At 41.9% G+C, this 11,512-nt stretch overlaps 1 pseudogene; it reads left to right on the top strand.

The window, feature by feature from the left end:
- The first annotated feature begins 1,281 nt into the window (after positions 1–1,281).
- On the top strand, positions 1,282–1,964 carry LOC103020591 (ubiquitin carboxyl-terminal hydrolase isozyme L1-like; annotated as a pseudogene).
- Positions 1,965–11,512: the final 9,548 nt, after the last annotated feature.

Here is an 11,512-nt window from a genome sequence, read left to right on the forward strand (position 1 = left end):
TTTATTTCCTTTGTTAGGGAAAAAGTTAAATATATGCTAGGAAAGGAATCAACTCTACTACTTGATAGCAGTTTGCATGACTTTGGCTGGGGGTTACAGAAAACCTAACTCTATCTGGCTTAAACATTGAAGAAATGTACTGTCTCATATAATAGGAGATCTAGAGGCAGATCAAGCTCCAGGCACAGTACAAATAGGGCTCCAGCTCTGAATCTCCCCTATTCTCCAGCCTCAGCCTTCCTCCACGTGCCAGGGGCCCTCATGATCTCAAAAAGACTGCCAGAGGCCATCAGGGCAACCAACATCCTTTTCCTGCACAGTAGGAGAGAATAAAAATCTTATTCCCAATTATGAAACAAAGGTCTTTCCTTTTAGACTGATTGGACCCATTTAGGTCATGTCCCTAGACCATTGCTAGGGGAAATGCCAGTTACTGATTTGCATTAAGTTTGGCTCCCTGAACAAATCATGGGGGGAGGGGAAGAAAGAGTGGATAGGATTACCATGATGACTTCACATTAGACTAATCAGGATTCTCCCTTGGAGTTTAAGATGGAGTTTGCTTTCCCTGAGGTATGTGTCCTGCATGGGAGAGAGTTTCTGAAAAATACGCAAAGAAGGGTGAATGGATGGTGGTTAGGCAACAATATTGTCCATCAAGGCATCCTTTCAAGTGCAGATCAGATCCCACCTCCTCCATGAAGCCTCCCCAGATTACTCTAACCTGAAGCAAACTCTGAATTCCTTCAGCACTTATTGCTCACACTGACATTTCACACTTACCTTATACTTTTTAATAATATTTTTATGTACATATTTCTAATCTCCTGATCTAAATCCTTAAATTAGAGTATGTGTTACCCTCCTCTGTGTATGGGACAATCCCTCATGTATCACCTTGCCCAGAATATTTCATGCTCAATAAAAATCTGTTGCTTAATTGAGTTACTTCTAATATAAGCATAAAGAAGCAAGCAGCTTTGAAACTTAGCAATAGAGATATAGATCCAGCTCACTAATTCAATTCTTCCTAATAAAAAATCTCCTCCTGCTCATTATCTCCCAGGAGTCTTTCATACAGACATATTGGTGATTCTCAGTCTTCGAATCCATCTGTACTTGATAAAATGGTAAGATTTTGAACCTAATTAAATAGTGAGAAGCACCAATAGTACATGACTTGGCTAATATTTTGAGTAAGAATCTGGACAAGATACAAATCTAAAGTAGTGGCTGTTTTTCCTCTTCTCTGGGTTGCGCTTCCTTCCCTAGTTCGCGAAGATGCAGCTCAAACCGATGGAGATTAACCCGGAGATGCTGAACAAGGTGCTGGCCCGGCTGGGGGTCGCCGGCCAGCGGCACTTGGAGGACGTGCTGGGCCTGGAGGAGAAGTCTTTGGGCTCGGTGCCGGCGCCAGCCTGCGCGCTGCTGCGCCTCTTTCCTCTCACGGCCCAGCATGAGAACTTCAGGAAAAAACAGATTGAAGTGCTGAAGGGACAAGAAGTAAGTCCTAAGGTGTACTTCATGAAGCAGACCATTGGCAACTCCGGTGGAACCATCGGACTCTCATTCACGCAGTGGCCAACAATCAGGACAAACTGGAGTTCGAGGATGGGTCAGTTCCCAAACAGTTTCTTTCTGAAACAGAGAAGTTGTACCCTGAAGACAGAGCAAAATGCTTTGAAAAGAATGAGGCCCTCTAGGGAGCCCATGATGCCGTGGCACAGGAAGGCCAATGTTGGGTAGATGACAAAGTGAACTTTCATTTTATTCTGTTTAACAACGTGGATGGCCACGTTGTTCAAGTCTATGAACTTGATGGACGGATGCCTTTTCCGGTGAACCGTGGCACCAGTTCAGAGGACTCACGGCTGCAGGACGCCGCCAAGGTCTGCAGAGAAGTCACTGAGCGCGAGCAAGGGGAGGTCTGCTTCTCCGCCGTGGCCCTCTGCAAGGCAGCCTAATGCCTCGTGGTGGGGCACCTCGCTTTCTCTTCCCTTCCCTTCATCGTGAAAGTATATCCCTACCCATGTGGTCTCAGATGCTTCAGTACTTGTAGGGCACAGCTGTTCTCCTTCGGTTCTGCAGATAAGCACTTACCCTCATTGTCTTATACCTCAATATCTAATGCCTTAATGGCTACTTTGGTTTGTGTCTGTAAGCTAAAGCCTTGGATGTGGTTTAATTGTCCTTAAAAGGAATAAATTTTTCTGCTGCTAAGAGATAAAAAAACAAACAACAAAAAAAACTAAAGTAGTAATACAAGTTTCATTATAGAAGCTGAATAATATAAAGGATGACCTCTTCAATTGGGCAGAGATGTTTTCATCATTTTTTTCCCATTTTAGTAACAAATCACAATTGTGCTTATCCATTTCAATGACAGATTTCTCAACAGATGCTAGGTCTAATCTAGTAGTCATGCATGAACGTTTTGAGTTCCATTACTCAATATATTATTAAATTTCTGTAATCTTTGAAAATGATTACACCATGTTTAGTAGCAAAATTTTTAAGAATGATTTCTTATCTAAAATCTCAGTGATCTAGCATGGAATTTGATTATTAATTGATTGAGGCTTGTCAACACTTTGAAGATGTCTTGAGGATATCTGCAATTTTCTCTACACATGAATTCTAGTATTTCCAATGGTTATTATCATTACCATTAATGAATAGTATAATGTCCTGGTCTAGATACATAACCCAAGTGATCAAAGTGGTCAACACTGTGTTTCAAGGAGATTTCATCTTTCAAAGGATGAAAGTAAATAATTTAAATTCTTTATTAAAAAATAGAGTTGAGAGTAAAAATGTCTAGATGAAATCACCTTATTTTCCCTCTAAGAAGGAAATGGGAGCAAGAAAATTGGAGGCACACATTCCCAGCAACCTTTCTCTGGGTTAATGGAAGTAACAAGGGCTGCCTTTATGAAACAGATAACTAATAAGGACCTACTGTATAGCACAGGGAACTCTTCTCAGTACTCTGTGGTGAACTATATGGGAAAAGAATTTAAGAAAGAGGGGATATATGTATACATGTAACTGATTCACTTTGCTGTGCAGCAGAAACTAACACAACATTTTAAATCAACTATATACTCCAATAAAAATAAAAATAAAAAAAAGAAGACTGCCTTAATTGTGAAATGGATTACCACTCATTTCCTACCCTGAGTAAGCCTGGTCTCATTTTTAAAAAGAATTTGAACCAAGAAGAAGTTGAACTCCAATAGTGATTCAAATCTCCAGGAACATTTCATGTCAGCTGGCCATATTCAAGTCACTAGACAGAGTAAGGAAGAATACTGCCAGAGGGTTCAACACCCAAATTTTAGTTCTGAGCACTTCCAGGCCCATCCTTTCCCTCTTGCCTTCTAATTAGTTATGTATTTAACTCTTCTGTAGATCAACTTCAAGAGCTTTCAGGGGGTTTGGGGGAAAGGCAGGTGGAGAGAGAGCATTTCAAGGACAACAGGATAAAAACGGCCTGAACTTGGCTTGACAGAAAGTATTTCCAAGGCATAAGATAAAAAAGATTCCCAATTTCCCAAAAAGAAACTGGTTTGGGATATTGAGGATGAGGGCTCTGGCAGGTTACATACACGAAGGCCCTCCTTACCCAGCAGGCACGGGGAAGCAATGAAATGTACTGGCTGAGGGACCCATCGGCATATCTGAGTCCAAATACCAGCTCTGCTCCTTACTGTGTGACCTTGAGAAATTACCTAGCTTTTCCAAGCTTCAGTTTTCATATCTGTAAAATGACAGTGATAACAGTTCTTTCCCTGCAGGGTGGTGGTGAAGGTTAAATGATCTAATCCATGTGAGGCAGCTAGCGAAAGGTCTGGAACATATTAAACATTCCATGAATGTGATCTACTATTGCAATTATTAGGGGGAAGCCAGTCTGCTTGGGGTCCACTCTTGATCCTCTGACCCATGGCTCTCAGCCCACCACGCAATTTTCTACAGATGGAAGAGGCTGCTTCCCTATTTCTCACCTCTTTGCTGTCATTTTGCTTCTAGAATGGTTTATGTCAAAAGAGATGAAAATAATAATGTATCTATTTACATCACATTATCCTTATTTTCTTTCGTCTCTCGGAAATGCCCTGGTGTTATCGAATTAGGCACATTTTGAAGATGACACCCCCCTAGAACTAATCAAACTGAACAATTTTTTATTCCTTGATATTACCCTGGATTCTCATCCATTAAGGTAACAGCTGCACTACTTTTAAAGGAGGCTGGGAACACACGTGGCAGACTTTCGGCACTTGATGACTGCAATCGTGATTGTTTACTGAATACTAATATTCTGTATGTGTTATGTGGTTTAGCTTTCTAATGCAAACACTCATTCACTGCACATAACCATAAGTCTGCAGGGAGGAGAGGCATTTCTGCTCAATTCAAAATCTTTTATTCCAATTGTCTGCTGAGCTTTGTAACTCTTTATTAACACTAAACTCTCACATACTAAATTTCTGAATAAATCTAATGAAAGATAACCATTTAAAAACCTTACCTCTTGAGTACCAAGCTAGTATTTCAACATCGCATAACCTTCTAACAATGGAGTACTCTTTGAAATTTGTCGCTATGTCTGAGACATACATCTGATGTGTCCTGTACCCTTAGATGTCCTCTGTATTTGAGATGTTACTGACACTGTTATTTCTCTTTCATACAAATGTCTTCTAAAAAGCAGGTATAAAACCAAATGCCTTCTCCCTTTCTCTCTAGGCTACATCTCAATAATTCTAACAATGTCTGTATGACAAATGAAAACTTCATCATTTACATACTTTTTGTAAATGATAGAAAACAGCTAACCATTTGGTATTATTTCTGACTAAAGTTTCAGATGTTTGACCCACATCACATCTTTAGATCTCATTTTTTATCTGAATACTTTGGTGGATTCTCCTTAGAGCACGTATTTATATACACCCTTCAAATGGTAGAAAAACGAATGAAACACAAGACCACCAAACTGTGCTGCATTTAAAAAACTGTTAATATTCTGTTGAGTTGCTATATTCTGAGAAAAAATTATTTTCCAGCTTTTTAAACCTATGGCCGATTACTACTGCTTATGTTTATTATTCTTTTTTAAAATGCTTTCCTGCTTTTTCTTCTGAGTATAAATATGATATATGCTCATTATAAGAATTCAAACAGAGCAGAAAAGCACAAATATGATATTAGAAATCACTTGAAACCCCTCTCTCTAAAGACAGCCACCATTTGCATTTTGGTGAGTGTGCTTAGAGTTACCTATGGATTTGTATATGTAGGTGTAATTGTACATCAGGTCAAAGATCCTGGCTTTTCCAGTCAGCAATGTTGGGACATTTTTCCATGCCAATAAATGCACAGGTCTGCATCCGTGGTTCTTATTATGTCCTCCGTTCCCTTCCAGATAAGAGTAGGATGTGTAAGCGGAATGATGTGGAAACAGGTAAAAGGGTTGAGTGACACTGGTCTCCATCATCAGAGTTCCTAATTTTTTAACTTATCCCTTCACAATTGATGTTTGTTTCCATTGGTTCACAATTATAAATTTGTTGGGTCCCAGTGCAGAGACAGTAGTTTGAAGGGAGCCTGGGTTAGACCCACTTGCTGATCTTGGAGAGCCTCCCAAAGAGGCAGGAGGCAACTGGGTCTCCCCCTGGAGACACAGAAGCTGGCAGCCACCATTTCTGACAGCTCATTCTACTGCAAGAAACTGGTGCTGACAGGTGCCACTTTGGAGTCTTCCCTCTAACCTACTAGAAGCAGGGTCTTAACTGCCCATCAGTGGGCCAGCACCAGTCCCGGACACCCCAGCCCACCATGCTGGGACCCAGGCCCACGCCAGCAGGTGGGCAGCCATTGCACAAGGCAGGGCCTGGCAGCCAACCAGGCTGGGGGCCAGCCCTGCCTGCCAGTGTGCCTACAGTAGTCAGCCCACCACAACAGAAGAGCCCACGCAGCCCACAGAGGGGGCCCCCGAGAGCATACAGCTCTGGTGACCAGAGGGCAGTGTGCTGCTGGGCCCCATAGGGCATCTCCTACATAAGGCCACCTCTCCAAGAGCAGGAAATGTAACCAACCTACCTACTACATAGAAATAAACACAGGAAATTAGGCAAAATGAGGAGACAAAGGAATATGTTCCAAATGCAGGCACCAAACAACACCTCAGAACAAAAACTAAATGAAGTGGAGAAAAGCAAAGCAATCTACTCAAGAAAGAGTTCAAGGTAGTGATGAGAAAGGTGCTCAACAAACTCAGGAGAAGAGTGGATGAACACAGTGAGAATTTTAACAAAGAAAATGTAGAGAAAAACCATACAGAACTGAAGAATACAATAACTGAAATGAAAACTACACTAGAAGGAATCCACAATCGATTAGATGATACAGAGGAACAGATAGCAAACTGGAAGACCGTAGTGGAAATCACCCAGGATGAACAGAAAAAAGAATTAAAAGAAATGAGGATAGTTTAAGAGCCCTCTGGGAAAACATCAGATGTACTGACATTCTCATTATAGGGGTCCCAGACAGAGAAGAGAGAGAAAGAGGCAGAGAAATTATTTAAAGAAATAATAGCTGAACACTTCGCTAACCTGGGAAAGTAAACAGACATCTAGGTCCAGGAAGCACAGAGAGTCCCAAACAAGATGAACCCAAAGAGGACCATACCAAGGCATATTATAATTCAAGTGGCAAAAATTAAAAATAAAGTAAGTAAATCTATCGATCTGTGTAACGCTCAACTACCAGAAGACTAAAAACGAATTCTTTTTTAAAGAGCCAGCCTCCTCTTTTTCTTTTCTCAGTATATTGCACATATTGAAAACTAATGTTATATAAAAACAAAAACCAGGCACCTTCACTTAGACGCTTGCATGGCTGTGGCTGGGGTTTGGTTCCTGATTCTTATCTCTACCTTGGTTCTGAATCATGTTTCAAGGTCTAAGTATAGAGATTACTGGTCTTTTATTCAAAAAGAGGGTCTTAAGGATCAATGGAAGAGAAACTGTGATATGAGACTTGATTTTATCTTGTCCCCACTGATAATCAGAATATCATTTCGCCTAGTAGTGAGTTACTATGATTATCTCATTCAGAAACAGATATTAAAGCTACTGAGAACCCTCAGCAAATGATTGTGTCAAAGTGTCCCCTCCATTCCTCAGCCCCAGGGAAAGGGAGAAGCGACAGCAGTGTATTTTGACGAGGAGTCCTCGTATTATCTACCCACCAAAGACCTCTCCATATTTCCCTCTTTCTCTAGCTACTTCTGACTTTTTAAGGTTTTCATTTCCTCCATTTCTCATTAAAGTCCTTTCCTAATCTTGCCCTTCTTCTCCCAGCAGAGCATGTTGTAGAGAGAAATTCTTTTCATCTTTAGGACCCCGCAATCTGAAAAGAGGGAAAATCTCTGTGAACATTTATACCAATCCTTTCATTCTTCAGATGAGGAAAGAGGGTCAGAGCCAGAATTAAAATTAGGTCTGGGACCTCCAGCCCAATGCTTCTCCTATTAGCTACATCTGTGAAGTTAATGTTTAAGTTATGCATAGTTAGTTTTTAAGTTAACTGTGGTCTGTAATGCCAGCCCTGGGGCAGTCTGTCTGGCCTGGAGAAGTCACACCCACTCCAGCAGCTGAGCCCTCTTACTGATGTCTGCATCTACATCTGATTAAAAGTGGGGAAGTTCCAGCCAGTGGCTGCTTGTCCCAGGCACCCTTTCCCCATCTCACCCAACAAAGTCTAAACCTACCATCTCCATTCCTAATCGTCTACGATTCCTGCATTTCATGACTGGTAATAGGGGAACGTATGTGGCAATGAAAGGCTCTATTGCAGTGCTTTGCAGTGCTTTGCAGTGTTTTGACAACAAGCATCTTTGTTCAGTGTATTCTCCTCAGAGGACATTAGAATTTACTTTATTTGAATTCTCATGACATATTTTCCCTCTCTTAGAGTATTGGGTATTTAAGAAAAGCATTATTTTAAAATGAAGGTTTTCATTAAAAACTACTATTTATCTTTTCCTGTATTTTTTTTTTTGCAGCAAATTGTGACATTTTCCTATTATTGTAGCAAGACAAATTCACTTTGGGAAGATAAATGTCACATTTTAATGAAAACCAGCTTCCAGTGTGGAGAGGCAGAGTGATCCTAAAAGGGGAACCAATATGCGCACACTTTGACATTTCTCATTCTTCTTAGCCACAACATTAAGATTTACATTTATTTTTTAATATTGGAGAAGTTACCCTATAAATCCCATCAGGAAGATGAATGGGATACATTTGGAGTTCATTGACCCTCACAAACTAAATCCAGAAAAAACTTCCTGACACAGAAAAATTTGCAGTGAAATGGGAGATGAAATAAAGCAAATGAGAATTGGAACAGGGGGATGTTCTGGAAAGGGGCCACATGAGCATGCCACATAACACAGGAGAGCCACTTCTTCCATTTGAGGTTGGGGAGAGGAGTGGTGAGCCCAAGGTTAAGCTATGTGGGAATTTTACCTCCGTGCATTGGCTCATGTAAGGTGAGCTACATGCCTAAACGAGTCTTTTTTATACGCATAAACTCATATCGTTCATAGTGGACATTTACTTTTCCTTTTTTTTTTTTAGCTGTCCAGCATCTGAACCTCCTTCTTAGGTCTGAGGAATTTCTTTTTTTAATTTTATTTATTTATTTATTTATTTATTTATTTATGCCTGTGTTCGGTCTTCGTTGCTGCGTGGGCTTTCTCTAGTTGTGGCGAGTGGGGGCTACTCTTTGTTGTGGTGCGCGGGCTTCTCATTGCAGTGGCTTCTCTTGTTGTGGAGCATGGGCTCTAGGCGCATGGGCTTCAGTAGTTGCAGCATGCAGGCTCAGTAGTTGTGGCCCACGGGCTTATTTGCTCCACGGCATGTGGGATCTTCCCGGACCAGGGCTCAAACCCGTGTCCCCTGCATTGGCAGGCGGATTCTTAACCACTATGCCACCAGGGAAGCCCTGGGGAATTTCTTATACTGTGAGTCATGGCTGAAAGCAGGGCCTGACCCCCACTACAGAAGCAGAAAAGAGTAGATACCACCAGCTTTTCCCATTCTCCAAGGAAAAGAGTACAGGTGTGCTCCCCTGGCTTGTTCAACCAAATGGTCTCACTCAGGTCTCGGAGGCAGGGGCAATTATTGCAAATAGGAATTCAGTCCAGCTTCAGGGACTACAACACCCAGTGTCCAGTAACAACAGGGGAAGCTGAGGGCATGCAGCAGCTAGTACTGGGGGCAGTGAGGTTACCAGAGGCCCAGCCACTAGTGGGCAGCAGCAAGCATCCTTCCCAGACTCATCCTGTGGTTGACACTGGGCTGGGAGTTTCCATGCCTCTCATATCTCCTAAGTTTCTGCCCAGTTTCCCAGCTTGATTTTCTAGAAACGCTTGCTACTGAAAGTGTGGTCTGGGAAATTGTTGGGAACGCAGAATCTGGGCCTCACCCCAGAACCACTTAGTCAAAGTATAAAAGTGTAGTATAGGGCCTTGCACATAGTAGGGCCTTCATGAATATTTCTGGATGTATAGATATATAATAATGTGTTGAAATTGGGTTCAGCAAGATCAATCTGAAATATATTTCTTCAAAACATATGTATGTGAACAGCCCTTAACCCAATGGCTGCAGTCCGGAAAAAAACATGAAGTATTGTACATAATGAATTGCATTTTAAATGCATTTTGTTGATATATAAGAGATTCTCGTGTAAACTCCTTATGCCTTTTCAAAGTGGATAATCACCCTTTCATTTATCTGTGTTGTTGACTTGTATTCATTAAAGCAGGGCACACCACAGTAAAGATTACTGCAATGAAATAAGTTGTTACTGAGATGACCACTGAAATTCTCTCCATGGCCCTCATTATTTAGGTCCTTGTCTGTCTTTCTATGGGTTCCCTAAAATGCCAGCTGCATGTGATCTTGGTGTGTATCCATACCTAGCTGAGCACCCACGATGGATACATAAAACAGTTCTCTTTACAAAGTCAGCCAAACACTACATCTAAAGCACTGCACTGTATTTTGCTACCTGCAGTTATTGGACATTAAGGGCAACCTGCCCTTCCAGTTGTCATCGTGCCAGCCTCAAGAGCCTTCAACAGCCATCTCAAGACAACGTTGGCAGAATGCCACTAATACAGTGCCTGAGAGAACACCCAGCTCTCCCATTTTCACCTAGAAGAGAACAGCTCCTGGAAAGCAAACTTATTTTTCAAAAGCTTTGTTGAAGAAAGCTGGAGAAGTGATAGAGGGAGAATTGGAGGAGGAGGAGATGGTACCACTTTGCCATCAGACGATCAGCCACTTAATTACTTGCTCTGTTCAGCAGACTTTCCTAACCCTGTGAGCCCTTAGTGTCCTCCTACTTCATCTGGAGCTGGTAAGAATGTTTATCTGACAGGGTATTGTGGGCATTAAGTGTGAGGGTGGATATAAAGCACACTGTCAGGCACATAATTATTGCTCTGTAAATATTCGCTGCTACATTTGCTGTATTCCTACTTCAAGATGTGAGGTCGTCAACAATTTATGACATGATCTAAAACTAGTCACTTGTCATAGACTGGATGATTTTCAGTGAGATAGAATATGATCCCCATTCTCCCACCCCAAACACCACGACTATTAATACCTGCTCACCATAGATTTTAAGAAATACTGTGATGCAGAAAAACAAAGCACAGGCTTTGGTGTTAGATCAGGATTAGAATTACAAAACCATAAATGTTATCCCCCTTTCCCCTTCCTAGGGGTTGCCAGATTTTTATTTAGGTATCAATCCCTCCTCCCCACAACCCACATGCTGGAGGGGAAGCTAACTCAGACGGTGGACTTAATGGGCCTATGGGAAATCCCATCCCCCTTGCCAGGGTGACTGGTTCAAGAAATCAGGCCTCAGCCAATCAGGGCATTTAATCCCCTGATACAAAGATTAATTTAATCATGGAGCAACGAACTGTGAGGAGAGACATAGCAGTCATGAGAATGCATCTCATCTCCTGTCGCAGGAGCGTGGTTGACCAAGGGCTCCAGGTGCTGCACTTTGAAATCCATCCCCTGGTTTATAGATCCTAAGGGTACTAAGACAGACTGGTTCCTGGGAGACACTGAACTCCTTTGTCAACTGATTTTGGCTAAAGGATTTCCCTGAGGCTTTGGTCAGAGGGCACCGCAATGTAGGACTCTTTCTCTCTCTTTCTCTCACTGCACAGGAGACTTCTGGCAAGGTCTGACAGCTCTTCCAGCCTTCCCAGCTCCTTATTTCATTTCACACTTGCACTGTCTCTTATAACACCTCAGCACATATAATCCTACTTTGATGTCTGCTCTTGGAGGATCCTAACACAGGGGGTTTGCTGGAGGCTTCTAGAAAATAAGCCTCTTTGCTCTTCTGAAGGGGCTGGGAATGCTGCTCTTTCTTCCTCTGGATTTCATGAACATCACGTAAA

Source organism: Balaenoptera acutorostrata, chromosome 11 (genome assembly GCF_949987535.1).
Source record: "Balaenoptera acutorostrata chromosome 11, mBalAcu1.1, whole genome shotgun sequence".
Lineage (NCBI taxonomy): Eukaryota > Metazoa > Chordata > Mammalia > Artiodactyla > Balaenopteridae > Balaenoptera > Balaenoptera acutorostrata.